Consider the following 11,101-nt stretch of genomic DNA (forward strand, 5'->3'; position numbering starts at 1 on the left):
TGATGATTCTAACGATCTTGCAAGCGGCAGGAAATGAGTTATTGGGGACATATCTCTGCTATCGGTGAATATTAAGTTAAGCGGGTTTTTTTTATAAAATCGACAAATTGTTAGAAAGCCACGAACTTTTGATATTAAATTTTCCTCAATGATCATAACATATTCCTTATTGGTGCATAATATTTCATCGGAGAAGCTTAGTAGATATACAGAACTCGAAAAAACAAAAGCGAAGGAAAAATGAATTATTGTTGTGATTTAATATCTTTTCTGCCTTGAGCCAATCTAGGTAAGATAACATCTCGAATGAGCCCCTATATAGCGCTGCGTATCTTAGCCCCAGCAAGCGATTTCAACAATAAGTCCTCGCGGCCGGCCTAAGTTCATCATTGTGAATGTGAAGCTGAGCCGAACAGAGTCCCTGAAAAAAGACGGGGGACTTTATTCGCATGCTTGAGGAACAGAACCCGAGCATTGATCTCGGATGCTGAAGAGCAGGGTTCATGAGGGCCAGGAAAGGCATCCACAGATATGGACGGTGTCAGCTTGGGGTTCGAATTAGACCAAAAGAGTGAAAGGTTTCTCAGAACCAATTGCCATACAATGCCTCAAGATTGAAATTCAACCATATCATTAAACCGTAGATATATTTTAGCTATTTACTCCTTGGTGCGGTATAGCGTGTCAACCACACCTACACACTATTGTTTCCGGTCCACTGAAAACCGCTTCAACTCCTTCCCGCGATGCCCACAATTTTCCTCTACTGTTCTGCGTCAAGTGTTCTTGAGATGACCCATTCGTCGGCCATATTGGGAGAGTGGGTTTCACTGACTGGTGTAGCCAATAACGCTATTGTCGCGCCTTCTTAATATCTGACCTATCCATTGCCATAACCGCCTTTCGATCATATCGTCCACGAGTAACTGACTTATGTGCATCCGTAGTGTGGTGGGTTAAGGTGAGACAAAAAGGATTTCACCGTAAACTAGCCGCACTGCAAAGAACTGTGTGTCTGGGTATCACTGGTGCCATGTGCACGACATCCGGCGCAGCTCTGAATACACTACTCAATTTGCAGCCCCTGGATATATTTATTCAAAGCACTGCAATGGGAGCAGCTCATAGGCTAATTCGATTAGATCTATGGGAAAACAACGGATGTGGGGGGCACAGAGCATTGGAAGAGTTATTGGGAGGGCTGAATCCAGTTCTTACAATGCCATCCGACTCTCGTGTCCCCATACATCTGTTTGGTAGAAGATATGAAGTTACCCTGAAGCGTAGAGAGGACTGGGAAGACCCAGAGGAATGCGTGGCGGGATATACGGAAGTCTTCTACACCGATGGCTCAAAAACAGAAGAGGGTTCTGGAGCCGGAGTCTACCTCTCGAATAAAAACGAGAAGTGGGCTTTTCCTTTGGGACAATATGCAACGGTTTTTCAAGCCGAAGTTTATGCGATCCTAAGGGTGGCAAACTGGGCGATTGAAGGGCAAGCGCATCGCAATCTGCAGTAACAGTCAAGCTGCATTGAGGGAATTGAGCAGTCCTTTGATCACCTCGAAAATCGTTCAGGAATGTAGAAACCGTTTAAACTCTATGTCTAGATTCAATACGGTGGAACTACTCTGGGTACCTGGTCACTGTGGCATAGAGGGAAATGAAATCTCGGACGCTTTAGCGAAAGAGGGGTCAATCTCCCCTATGCCGGGACCGGAGCCAGCAATTGGAGTATCAGTAGCATTGGCTAAATCTGTTGCCAAAAACCAAAAACCAAGCTTTTCCTGCCAGAACCGAACATACGTACCGCAAAGTTTATCCTGCCGAAAAGCAGGAGGACTTGCAGGTGTATTGTGGGCATTCTGACAGGCCATAATTCACTAGCTGGGCATATGTTCAGAATAGGAATTACCGAAGATGATACGTGTCCCTCCTGTAATGAGGAAGCGGAATCCACGGAGCATTTCCTATGTGAATGCCCCGCCTATGGACACATCAGGCATCAGATCTTTGGTGCCGATGTTCTCCAATTGCGACGGGTAGCATCACATCCACTAACGGAAATTCTGCGATACGTTAACGAATCCGGAATATTCCGTTAGACGGGGGAGGCGAGTACAATCGGCCAACACGGCCTAAGTGCTCAGAAGCTGTAGCTTCTCCCCCATCATACACACACACACACACACAACTGGCCTACGCGCCGACCATGTTCTTTATACGGAATAGAATCAGGCCAGCGTACCCCGAAGAAACGTCGCAGACAAGCGTTGACTGGGGGTCCCATTCCATGTGCTACTCCCATATAGCAACACAGAAAAGGCACTGGCACAAAAGAGTCTTAATTTGATATTGATGTTAAATAATTGCTTTTCCAGATTTTACCACAGACAAGACATCAAAAGCGGTAATATGACGGGCAGCAACCAGTTCACTCCCTAGATATACAAATTGATCAACACCTTCGATGCTCTGCCGATTAATGCAGATAGGAAGAGTGCGATAACCCGTCAGACTGAAAACTTTGATTTTGTTGATGTTCCAGTTCAATCCAACTTAACTTGCCTCACTTTCCAAATCCAGAGCCATTTGTCCAAGGTCCCGATGAGAAAGCAAACAGATGTCATCAGCGTAGTCGAAGTACTTGAAGAAAAATGCCATTGTTTACTGAACCCCTCCACGTCCTTCAGACAAGCCAGCATGAGGAACGTTGAAGATAAGAAATAATATTGGTGACAAGCCGCAACCCTCACGGACTCCACTTTGGACCACTAACTCATCTGAGACTTTACCTTGGTGCAGTACGTGACATATTATACCATAATATGTGCTCCTGACAATAGCTATTAGTAGCAATGTAGGAGGATCCACAGTGGAAACAAGCCTACTCTCTGTCGATCAAGTTTTTGACGTGTTCTTTGATGACTTCCAAGATTATTTTTCCTATTATCTTTGCGATGACAGGAAGCCACCAGACACCCCACCAATTGTAGAATCCACTCTCTGGGAAAAGTCTTGGATTCCCAGGATATCCATACGAATGTAAGTAGCAGATCTTTGAGAAATTGCAGGTGAAGCAATAAATAACCTTGCTTGGAGGCTGTCAAGCCCACCGGATTTCCTCCGTTTGAGTGGATTGATGGGTGAGATAATTTCCAATCTGTTTGGAGAAATAATTCGTATCCGAGTGTTACAGTGACCAGCCATCTCATCCACAAGAGGCCGAATTCCCCGGATATGATACCGTTAATAACCGTAATGAAGTGTTCCATCCAACCCTTCAGCTAGATGAGGAAACGATCATCAACGTCCCTCACAGGACATTACAGCATCTTCCGTTTCCCTGACCAGCGCAATAAAAAAATCCCTTTTGCGATGAGGCACACTACGGCGAACTTCTCGAGATTAGTGCTCGATATTGGAGTTCGAGAAGACAATCCCTAAATCTTCTGTTGATCCCAAAGGGAATCAAATTGTAGAGCGTCATTTTTATTTGGAGAATGAAAATGGAAAATGAAAAGGCAGGCCGTTCACAGTGTTCACGGACCATAAGCCTCTCACGTTTGCTTTGAAACAGAAGCCCGACAAAGCGTCCCCTCGTCAGCTTCGACACCTGAGCTTCATAAGCCAGTTCACGTCAAACATCCAGCACGTGTCCGGGAAGGACAACATTGTTGCTGACGCTTTGTCTCGTGTCTCCGAAGTTAACATCCCCACCTCACTCGATTTCTCGGCTATTGCCAAAGCGCAAGTGGATGACGCAGCACTTCAGAGCCTCAAGTCCAACCCCAAATACAAATTTCGGGAGTTGCCCATCTTCGGCTCAAACCTCTCGCTCTGCTGCGAAGACTCGGAAAAGGGACCTCGGCCATACATTCCGGCCACATTTCGCAAGGAAGTGTTCCACGCAGTTCACGACTTGGCGCACCCCGGCATCAGGACAACAAACCGGTTAGTCACCGGAAAATACTTCTGGCCCTCCATGAACAAGGATATCAATTCCTGGGCCAGAGAGTGCATCGCATGCCAGAAGTGTAAAGTCTCCAGGCATGTAAGGAAAGAAGTGGGCTCATTCCCCCGCACTACCAAGCGTTTCCACACCATACACCTCGACATAATAGGGCCTTTGCGAGACTCGCACGGTTACAAGTATTGCCTCACAATCATCGACAGGTTCACGCGGTGGCCTGAGGCAATACCTCTGAAGGACATTACGGCGCAATCTTGTGGCGAAGCCCTCTGCCGAGAGTGGATACCTCGCTTTGGCGTCCCTGCAGTGGTCATCACTGACCAGGGAATGCAATTTGAGTCCACCCTTTTCTCCTGGGTTTTAAACGCCAGCGGACTACTGCATACCACCCGCAGTCCAATGGGATGCTAAAACGTTGGCACCGGACGCTGAAAGCCGCCATTATGGCACGCGACGACCCGTCCTGGACTCAAGTCTTGCCTCTCGTCCTACTCGGCCTTCGTACAACCCGCCGAGAGGAATTTGCTGCCAGCCCCGCGGAGCTGGTATACGGGGAGAACCCAAGACTCCCAAGCGATCCGGTCTTCGACAAGAGATCGGGTCTCACGGAGTCGGGGTTGGTGCGTCTGCTGAGGGACAATCTCCGACGCATCAAAGCGCCACCACCCACTCGACACTCGTCCATACCTGCTTGTTCGCCCAAGGAACTGGACACATGCACGCACGTGCTGATCAAGACGGATGCCGTCCGGAAGCCGCTGCAGCCTCCATATGAGGGCCCGTACCGCGTTCTCGAGAGGGGAGAGCATTTCTTCCAGCTCGAGATCGGTGGTCACAAAAAGGCGGTCTCTTTGTCCAGGCTGAAACCCGTGTGCGCCCCGAAGCAGCGTCGTGTCCGCTTTGTGGATTAACGGCGAACGAAGTTCGGGGATCCGTCGCCGAAACCCCCTAGGTTTCGTCTAGGGGCGGAGTGATGTGGCGCGGCAGGATCTACGGCATTCGAAATTTATTTCGAATGTTGCGGATGCGGACGGGTAGATGGCGAACTCTCCACTCACTCATTTTCCGAACGCACCGGGGGAGTGGAGAATTAGCGGCGAAAAATATGCCGTTGGTTGGGACAGTAAGGACCGCATGGAAATAAGTCGGTCTCTTGTGTTCCAACCGCGGCGGTGTAAGCAGACGTGTCTTCTTGATCGGTTTCGGTGCTTTGTTTTAATTAAACTTATGTAATCTTAAAAAAGGCTAAAAATATTAAATTAAATTAAAGGCAAGATTAAAACAAAGAACAAAAATTGAATTTGGTTTTCGCAGTTCATCCTGAGCTATTGAGACGCTTCCAAATCAGTTGTGGTCTGCACGCTACTCGCATTCTCACGTTTTATTCGTGTTCTTTTAGCTGAATGGATTTCCCACTGATTTCATTTTCTGTTTTGCTAACTAACGCGCTAAACTGGAAGCGTCAATCGTCTTTGATTTTGCTTCTATGGATCTGCACAGGAAGATCGAACATACATTGGCAGAAGACGAGAGACATGAACGGAACTAGCTCGATGCCAGTATGAAGACTTCTGCCAGAAATGTCAGGGTAGTCTTCATAAAAAAGCCTGCGAAAAATATAACTATTCAAATTCAAAAAGCTCCAGACAAATTAACTTAGCCTTATTTGCCCCGAAACGTCTGAAGAGACTGTTTGAACGTTAAGTTAGCGAGAAAGCACTAAGAAGGTCCTACTCGTTCAGTGAAAGCCTAAAGGAAACCCCTGTGAATCTGCTCCCCACTGCATGGTTTCCAAGATAAAGGACGCAACTCTAAAAGACAATTGGGGTGCTTGTGCACATTGAAGTTACTTTTGACTGTGCGCCTTATCGAAAACCTTGTGATGCTGCCAAAGAGCATGGTATCAATGACACTTTCGTGAAGTGACTCACATCATCAAGCAATCTCTGCAGATAGGTAAACAGTAACAGTCGGCCGACGAGGCGCGAACTGCGAAACTCTTCAGCGACATGGCCACGAGTCATTTACGTGTCCTAGGAGACCGGTCGGAAGCGCCTGTTTGCCGCAGATCCGATGGATAAAACTGGTCCAATCCTTGCACCTTCAAAATCCCAGGATTCCCATGGACAACTATTTTATTATCAAGGAGGAGGAACTCCAGGAAACCATCCTACCTTTTCTGCTCCGCTTAAACGGAGAGTGCCCGGAGACACTGATTATAAAATGCGATTCGGAGTCAGGATCGCAAATGTGAAAGTGTTAATTGAATAACAACCTGGATGCAGTCGATGCTGCCAACGAGCTGTTGGAAGAGATGAAGATCGACCGTTCGACGGGGACTTACGAACTCCCTACACAAACAGATAAATCTACAGCAATCGGTATGCACTTCAACTAATCTGCTGGTCTTCCTCCTAGAGCAGGACATCGACTTCGCACTAATACCTTGCATCGGCTCCAAATCAACCAAATCAAATATTAAAATTTATTTTACAGCACTAGTGACACTGATAGGGGCAGACCTAGAGTATATATCCTCGTCAGGTGCCAGTGACCTAATCATGATCAAATTGGAGGCGAGACCAGAAAACATGTATATCTCCTTGGCTTATATGGCTCACAACTGATCGGCTCGGCCAACAGAACTTCAATATTTGACGTCCATCATCGCAGCAAGGAAGGCCAACCTGTGGATAAGCTGCAAACGACATATGCTTTGGGGTAGCTCGGAAATCAATGAAAACGTTGAGTCTCTCTTTGAATTTATTATTAACACAAATCTTTCGCTGGGTAACAGAAGCAGTACACCAACCTTCCATTTCCCCGGCTCGGAAAACTGTGACGGTTGGGAGAAGGCCCTTGATATCACTCTACTAACCGACACACACTGTTGGATGCTCCTCACATCACAGTTGGATCCTTTTCAGTTTAGATCACATTCCAACCCTTTCAGCGACTCCAGGAGGACCGACTGAAGAAAGTTTGGTCAAGTTGTAAGGAACAAGCTTTCCAGTGTATAAGTTGGTAAGATTGACACGGCAGACAAACTGGAGTCAAAGGTCGGGGTGCTGGCAAAGGTATTCGGAACCGCATTAAAAGTCTCGTGCCCTGCTAAATACAGCAAGAAGAAATTGTCACAAAAGCATCAGCAAATCTGCGAGACTCAGTAATTTTTTTTTCCTGGACGGACTCTTCTGGTGAAACCCTGGAGCTGCTGGTTAAGACGCACTTCCCCGGCAGCGAGCAGGACTGTGACTCAGAGCTCTGCTTGTAACTGTGGAATTGCATGTCTTTTGGATATGCGCCACACTCCTGGAGGCGCGTAATTTTCATACCGAAAGCGGGCAGACGGACTATGAATCTACGAAGGATTTTTGACCAATCAGCGTCACCCTTCTCGTGGAGAAGACCCTAGAGCACGTCCTCATAATCCACTTAAAGACGATTATAGAGTAAACGCACTTCTCCAACTTCTAGCACGCCTACCTCAAAAGGGAATCCACAGAGAGCAAAAGCACAACATTAACACCAACACCATCAAGGAAGCCTTAACTAGTATAGGATTGTAGAGGAGTTTTACCCATTGAATAATATCCATGCTAATAACCAGGATAACCCAATCTGAGCTGTGAGCAGTGGTACGCCATCTCTCTGGTGCTCTGATTGATAGTGATGGACCAAAATTCGCCGTATATTGGACGGAAGTGGGACAAAGGTGGGGGCATATGCCGACGACTGGATGATATTACTTTGAGGGATGTTTCCCTCGGTTATGGGTGAAACCATGACCTGTGGACCGCAAGATGCGGACTCGGCATAAATTGAATCAAAACGAAATGGATGTTATTCCCCATCAAAGCGAAGGTACGGGAATTCCAAGGTGTAATCCTGGATCCTAAGTTAAATTGAAAATTGAACATGGAACTGAGTGTTAGGAAGGCCTATATAGCTTTCAATGCCTACAAGAGGACCTTTGCAAGGAAGTGGGGTCTCCAGCCAAGGATGGTTTCCTCTGCAGAGTGGAAAACCGGTGACGTATATTCCAGTATATTCTAAGTGGGTGTACTAGCGATATTGGAAGCCTATCGATAGCTGGAGGATGATCCCTAAGCGTTTTATAGCCCTTCTAATCGATACTCAAGAGACCATGAAGGACGTACACTCAGTGGCGACATCCTCCAGGCTGGTGTAACAATTCAGGAACGCGCTGAACTTCTTTGAATTCCCGGTCATATATGGATAAGAATGAGCGGGTTACCAGATTTACATGGCGAGATCTGCTCTTGGTAATCCCGCGGGGAGCTCAATTTGTGTCCCGCTTGCTATTAAGGGGGAAATCTACTCGCATTACTTAGCAGCCGCGCAACTCAGATTGCGATTACCACCTGAGAGTTTGGCCCGCCTATAACAAGACCCGATCGGAAGAGCACTGGCCTATAGAGGACCATGCCACCAAATTTAGAATATCATACAATTTGCATTGAATCAACCAACAACATCAAACCGCACTGGTCAAACACAAGCACGAACAAGAATAAGGATAGGGGAATACAACTTTGAGACCGTTGACAATTTCTCCTATCTAGGGTCGAAAATCACAACCGATAACAACTACGATGATGAAATCCGCGCACGGTTGTTGTCAGCCAACAGAGCCTATTTCAGCTTACAAAGACTGTTCCGCTCGAAACGTCTCACCATAGGGTCAAAGCTCTTACTGTACAAGACTATGATCTTGCCAGTCCTCATGTATTCCTCGGAAACTTGGGTTCTTAGCAAGAAAAATTGCGAACTCTTGGCCGCGTTCGAGAGAAGAATCCTCCGAAGAATTTTTGGCCCCCTACATGAGGATGGACGATTCCGTAGCCTACACAATGACGAAATCTATGAGCGATACCATGACCGTCCGGTTGTGGATAAAATCCGGCTCAATAGGTTACGGTGGGCGGGTCACTTAATCCGTATGGATGAAGATGATCCCACCCGGAAAGTCTATAAGGGCAATATCTATGGTAGGAAAAGAAGACGAGACAGACCCTGCCTAAGATGAAGCGATGGCGTGGGCCAGGACGCCAGACAGCTTTTAGGGATATCGAATTGGTGGACCTCGGCGCAAAACCGGGATGTCTGGAGTTCCTTATTAAGGCAGGCCTAGACCGGATACCGGTTGTTGCGCCGTTGATGATGATGATACAATTTGCATTGCCGTAGCTGCAGAGATAGGATAGAATCGACTTAAAAAAAACCATATTTTCGCTTAGATTGACTATATTTATTGTAAATGTCCTTCTCCGACATTTTCCCTATGGCGCTTATAAGGCAGGTAGGTTGGTATAATGATAGTTCTTCCGGCTGTGGTGTAGGCCTTAAAAACAAAACCAATTTTTACTTCTCCCAGGGTTCCATGTCGTCTGTCCTCAGCCCTCTGTCTTCTGTCTTGTGTCTTCTATCTTCTGTCTTCTGTCTTCTGTCTTCTGTCTTCTGTCCTCTGTCCTCTGTCCTCTGTCCTCTGTCCTCTGTCCTCTGTCCTCTGTCCTCTGTCCTCTGTCCTCTGTCCTCTGTCCTCTGTCCTCTGTCCTCTGTCCTCTGTCCTCTGTCCTCTGTCCTCTGTTCTCTGTCCTCTGTCCTCTGTCCTCTGTCCTCTGTCCTCTATCCTCTGCCCTCTGTCCTCTGTCCTCTGTCCTCTGTCCTCTTTCCTCTGTCCTCTGTCCTCTGTCCTTTGTCCTCTGTTCTCTCCCATCTGTCCCCTATCTTCTGTCCTCTGCCCTCGGTTCCCTGCCCCCTATAATCTCTCCTACGTCCTCGACACAAATATCTTAAATATGATGATAAACTAACATTGCTAATCTTAAACTTATACTAAGGGCTTTGTTATCCCCGATTATCCTAAAAATGTCCACAATTTCCTCTGTAGCTACTGCAAATATGGAGAAGATACATAGCACCGCATTATATTTTTAAGACTGCCTTCCTTCAAGGGAAGATGTGGACACGTCAGCCAGGATGTTCGGTCTCCCTTTAGCTTGGTTCCGAAAACAAGGCCTCTAGCTTATCCTCATTATGCGCCATTGCACTCTAGAACTATGTGGTACAGAACAAGATAAGTGCAAACTTGTCAGGAACTCTTAGGAGGAAATTGCCAACCGCAGGAAGGAGGAGGTCCCCTCCTAAACCCCGATGCAAACTAGTGGCGATCACGACCCCTTAAAAAGGTATGCCCTTTTAAAGTTGAGTTTGTTTTTTTATTCACCATGGAAAACTTCGAATTTATAACCCTACCCTGCGCCCTCACAGAGTAAGGTTAAGATAGGGAAGATATGTAGAAGGAAGAGAAAGGTCCCTCCTTTCTCAACCCGTTAAAGAATTGCGACAGTCACCCCCGTAAAAACCTGGCGCCTCAAAGTGGGGCTATTTTCATGTTAAAACGGTATGGTTTACTTTGTAATCTCTTCCCTGTAAGGAAAAGGAGGGTATGAAGGCGGGAGGACTCCTTTCTTAGATTCCGCTGAATAATCGCGAGCCCTTTAAAAAGCTATGGAAACTGTTTCGACATCATGGTAAAGTTGGATTTGCCAACCCTACCCCTGGAGGAGAAAGGCTAGGGCTTTTTCCTCCTGCATACCCTTTTTATCCCCCCTATCGTTATGACATGAAAATAGTGCTCTTTTGGGGCGCCATCATTTTTTATGGGAGGATGATCACTGCAATAATTTAACAGGGCATCTCCCTATCCTCTTCCGTCCTTCCTTCATACACTAAAATATTTTATACGTTTTTCGCATCGTGAAAATAATTTTCTAATTCTGATTAAATTTAAATTAAACAAAAATCGCATTCAATCTAGAAAATATGAAAACTTTGTGAGGTGGGAATTGTAATTATACGTTTAAGGGTAGTTACATGAATGAAAAATCAGCACCGTCACAATCTCACAATTTCTCGCATTCAGTTCAGATTTCGACCTGCATTGAAACTAATTCACTCTAATTTTCGCAAAACAACTTTTCTGAAAATTCGTCCTTTTTGCCACTTCCGCCCAACCGTTTTCCGCACATCCGGCCGAATTAGCCCTCCTGCACGCCACCTGAACGTCACTTTTCTGCTCCTACGCCTAACTTCACCGCCGATT

This window comes from Hermetia illucens, chromosome 4 (assembly GCF_905115235.1).
Source record: "Hermetia illucens chromosome 4, iHerIll2.2.curated.20191125, whole genome shotgun sequence".
NCBI classification, from domain to species: domain Eukaryota; kingdom Metazoa; phylum Arthropoda; class Insecta; order Diptera; family Stratiomyidae; genus Hermetia; species Hermetia illucens.